Source organism: Cynara cardunculus (assembly GCF_001531365.2).
Source record: "Cynara cardunculus var. scolymus isolate 2C chromosome LG 7, CcrdV1, whole genome shotgun sequence".
Taxonomy (NCBI): Eukaryota; Viridiplantae; Streptophyta; class Magnoliopsida; order Asterales; family Asteraceae; genus Cynara; species Cynara cardunculus.
Window position 1 is genome coordinate 8,303,651 of NC_037534.1, and position 5,338 is coordinate 8,308,988.

Here is a 5,338-nt window from a genome sequence, read left to right on the forward strand (position 1 = left end):
TATCACAGTATATCACAATGGGTATCACATTGTGTATCTTTGTGATTAATTGGTACCTAACGAAATAATGTTGGCCGGAGGCCGGAAATTGGAGGTCGGAGAGAGGAGAGATGAGTTTTTTAAAAATAACTAAAATGCCCTATAATTATAATTTTAACTTAAAATACCATAATTACTAATTTCCTTATTTATCCGTTGATTTGTGGTTAAGATTGGTTCTCACAGTTACCACAAACTAATCAGTTCTCCCTTGAATGGGCCTATATATATATATATATATATATATATATATACTAGTTGTGTACCCGCGCAATGCGTTGGAGCCATGAATTTTAACGATTTTAAAGTTCCACTGGTTTTATAAGATAAGATTTAACGATGATATATGTTACACTTGGTCTTTATATATTAATACAATTTGAATAAATAAGAGTTATGGTTCCAATTACAGACTATCGATGAAAAAAATTGTATGACAGTTTAAAATCCAAGGACGTCATGCTTGATAAACTTGGCAATATCAGTTTTCCTAAAGACGTAGAATGGATTCACCAATTTTCGATCGATATCAATCAAGATCAATAGATAGATGTCAATGACTTGCTTTCTTGTAGAAAAGGGAGAGATTTTGGAGAAGAAAGGCAAGAGAGAACAAGAAGMKYAAGMTGAAAAACAAGAAGAGAAGGTTAAGCAGAAGATGAGAAGGTAATACGGAGCAAGCAATTAGTTTTAAGGATTCGAAATACGAGTTTGGAGGAAGGAAAGGTGTGAAGAAACAAAACTCTGGCCGAAACCACTATAATGGTTTTAAGGATGCGTTTGATATATGAGACAGAACAAAACTAATTACCCCAACATGGGACTGAACAAAAACCCACCGACCCACGTTTGGCGTGACATGGTATAAAATTTCAAGTAAATGGATTCATTACAAACCATTTAAAGAAGAATAAAATCCTCAAATTAACATCCATTTTCCATTAAATTTATGCCAACTCTTCAACACCTAAGGTTAAGATTTAAAACAACACCAAAAAGATTTGATGTCTTCTAACAACAATAAATAAGTCTAATGATTTCCTAAGTCAGCTAATACACCACTGATTTGATYAGCAAGAAACCTCGAACTGTGACGCGTTGAGCACCTTAGGTTCAGATGCACGCAAAGATCCGTTGTTTTCAGGGTCTAAACTCCGTGCTATATGTGTCGGGTTTGGRAGGGTAAAGCTTATATTCGGTTCATCACCATACCTTCTCTCGGTTGCTTGTTTGAACACAGAAGTGGCGGCGATAGGCGGCGGCAAGATAGCTTGTATAGGTTCCAATATTGATTTCTTGGGTGGTTTCTGGTGCTCCTGTTGGTGGCTGGGAAGAAAGCTTACAAGTATCACCTGAGAATTAGAAATACAAGTATCACAGACAAAGGAATTTCCCCAGATTCTAATATATTTAAAGCCTCCCTAGAACTTACGGATACTTTTATGAGAAAGTATATCATGACAATGAACAYTGATAACATGGAGATGGATTCGATTCTAAATAATGCTTACTGCAGAAGCAGAGGACTTCCCCCAAGATCTTATGCCTTTAAAATCCCCCTGAATCTTGAGAACGCTATGAGCTCAATCGAGTCAATCAAGGTGGAACTCATGGCGATCAACATTGATGACATCCGCCTATAGTTTTCGTGGTGGAAAGATGCATTAACGAACATGAAAGTAATGCACAAATATATACAAAACATGAGAATATATCCTATAACTATAAAGATTTTGGATGGAAGCTCCCATGGAAATTTACCCATTTTTCGGCCTATTGCTGGGAAATTGTCCTTTTTCGCTATCTAAAAGCTTGTTTGTAGCTTATTTGGTCTGGTGTACAAGACTGTTTCATAGTGGCTTAATGATACAGAAAGTGACTTATTCAGTAAGGTTCTAGATGGAGCTTTATGCATAAAGCCAAGTTTTTTTTTTTCATACCTGCCCATCCCAATTAAAAAACATGTTCATTCCATCTATGAAAAAAGCCCTCCCAAACAAAAACTACTTCAATTTATACGGACAAATTAATACAGGACTTGATGGAAAACCAACCAAACAGCCCCTAAGCAAGAACTACATATTTGCCTATAGTAATCTCCACAAATAATTAATCCTAGTTGTTTTTTAACAACAATATTGCTTTATTTTGTTGAAGGGTCTTTTGGACAACTGGTTAGTGGTTGAAAACCTTTCTTAAAATATTTGTCGAGTCGAAAGTTGCAATTTTCATGGGACGGAAGGAATGCTTCATATGCGTTTTTGATGAAATAAAAGTGAATGAAGTTCTAAATGATGGTATCTAAGATGATACTTACAGCTTGCATAAGATCATGAATTTCCGATTCTTCAAGATTAGCACCAAAACTACTGAGTCCATCCTTGAGTTCTTCAAAACTAATGTACCCACTGTTGTCTGTATCTATCATCTTAAACATTTGTTTTAAGCCAGAAATTTCTTCGTCTGAAAGTTTTGCTGCAATAACCTGCAGCCAGAAAAGAAAATAGTTGGTGTGCAAACCCCAAAATCAAAGAAAAGGAAACCCCCTATTCAAGCAAATCCCAACTACGAATTATGAACACCTTCTCCTGTACAAACTCCTTCGAATCCACACAAAGATCACATAAATAGCCATTTTAATCATTTTTCACCTCCTGTACCAAAAATGTAAGTGATATGGACGTATAAAGAACGAGAAGAGTAAATTTACAAAAATAGATGTGACGGACGCATAAACCAAGCCTCCTCCTACTCGGAAAGATTTCTGGTTTCATAGCTAATGTTTTCAAGGCAGTTCAGTTGTTCTTATCAGTCAAGTACAATGACCAAAAAGTCAAATCACTTTTGTCTAAAATTGAAGCATGGTCAAGTAAACCCACATTCGGGTAAACTTCAAACTTCAATCCATCGAATGATCAAGAAACTTCAATTTGGCAAGCACATTCAGAGTGGAGCACAACAAGGCAAATGACACTCTAAAAGGATGTGCATTTATCTGTCATAGCCATAATCTTAAGATTCGTAAGGTAATTCTAATTAGGCGTTGCACAAAGACAGAGGGACAATTAAGCAACGTCAACAAATTGGTAATATAGCACACATAATTGATTCATATTTCTATTCTAATCTAGGATTCAGCCCCTCCCACAACAGGGGTAAACTACCGTTTAAACAAGCCCAAGTTTCATTTCAAAACATTGGTCAATAGCCCCCTAGGACAGCTTAAATAACCCCTAAAACAGTCCATTTAGTTGCCTTGCTTTCCAAAACATTTGTAAATAACTCCCTCTCAAGACAGGTGTAAATGACCCTCTAAACATGTCCTAAATGCTTCCCAAAACATCTGTAAAGAGCCCCCTAGGACAGCTCTAAACAAGGCCCAAAACAGTCCCTATAGTTGCTGATTTTTTATCTACCAAACAACTTCTTTAGCTGCTGATTTTTAGCCAGAAAACCGCCATTTAGCTGCTGATTTTTTAATCCACGGAACAGCTTCTTTAGCTGCCGATTTCGCCAGAAAGCAGCCCCATAGCTACTGATTTTTAGCCAGTAAAAATCCCCTTTTGTTTCTGATTTTTACACATAAAACAGTCCCTTTAGCTACCAATTTTGAGCCTACAAAGTCTGTAAACCAAGGTTGCACCTTGCTGCTGTTTAGTGCACTCAAAACAATAACACTCAACATTAAAATCAACTTCTACTCCATCCTAATCATCTTCAAGAACAAACATTTGCTACATCAAACATTTGGTTGTTGATCTATGATCTAACGAAATCCAAATCAAAACCAGACCTTAAACCAAACATTGGTTTTTCATGGCATGTATCTAGGTTCTATGTTAAGACTTAGGCTAAAAAATTTAACTGTCATCTGCTTAATTTCTGCATCCTCTTCTAGCTCAGTTTCTATAATCAAAGCAAGTAACTTCATAAAGGTTGCATTATAAGCAATGTAAACATTTATTTAGCTTAGGGATAATCAAATAATGGTGAACCACATTACACATATTCGCCAAAAACACCCTTAATTTAGGATCACTTCTTGTTTCACTACCAATTTATTAACATATTCGCCTGGCATTTCATAAATAAAGTCTTATATGCAACAGACAATTGTACCTTCTTCAAAAGCATTACAGGAGAATGATGAAAGGTCGTGTTTTCTTATCACACGTATCAAGCAAAAGAGTTCCTAACAAGTTCCAGGAAATTAATGCTAAATTATAGTGGCATTAAAAAAACCTCCATCTCCAGGTAGTGCGTATATTTGTATTGTCATTTGTATCTAAAGGAATACAAGAACAAACTCGTGGGGAAGATAGTAAGAATAATTCACCTCAGCTACGAATCTCTTCATTTCTTGGCTTGGTGGAAGGCCCAGTTGCTTCTGCCATTAATCAAACTACAACAAGCACATGTAGAGAAAATAGACTAAATAACATCTTATGTCATATAAAGACACAATCGATTTTAGTTTACCACAACAGCAGGTCAAGTTTCTTGTTCATGAAACTGTGGTACCAGTTGCTATACAAAAAATCGGTTGCTATAAAAAAAAAAACCTATCATACCACATAGGTTAACTGCAATTCAAGTTTAAAAGTGAGAAATCAAAATTCAATAGCATTTAAGTTCAAGAACTAAAAGTGGGAAATCAAACCCTAATTACCTGGACAGAAATTGGAACGGAAGGAGAGTGTGATAGAAAGAAGTCTGCGAAAGAGGGTACAAACAAGTGAACCAAAATCGATGGAGAGTGATTACCTGGATGAGAGACTGTAAATCGATGGAAACAAAGTAAATTCGATGGAACCGATTGATTACCTGGAGAGTCATAGACTGAGATTAAAGCCTGAGTTATGGATAAAGAGTCTCTTTGAAGAGGATGAGCCTGAATTGATTTGAGTAAGGGATGAGTGTATCTTCGATGAGGATGACCCTAAACCCCAAGCTTGAATCGTATTTTTGAGGGCAAGTCTCTCTCTCAGGCACTTCAAGAATCATTTCAAATTTGAAATATGAAATTTGAAATCTGAAATTGGTAAGAGTAGAAAAGGGAGTGATAGGATACAGAAGAAGAAGAAGAAAGTAGCCCAAATTGGTGATTGTAGAAGTCTGATAAGCAGAAAGAAGGTTTGACCCAATTAGGATTTGGTATTGTATGAAATACTTGCATAAATAACTTGTACATTGTGCATGATAATTCGTAATTAAGAGATTTTTAAAATTTCTGCATAAAATGGTTGTAACATGTGTTTAAAGGGTTGTAATTAAGATTTTGACTTAAATGCTTATTAAT

The 5,338-nt window shown here is 35.8% G+C and overlaps 1 pseudogene; it reads right to left on the bottom strand.

Annotated features, from left to right (window-relative positions):
- Positions 1-963: 963 nt before the first annotated feature.
- On the bottom strand, positions 964-5,123 carry LOC112515809 (annotated as a pseudogene).
- Between the last annotated feature and the right edge of the window lie 215 nt (positions 5,124-5,338).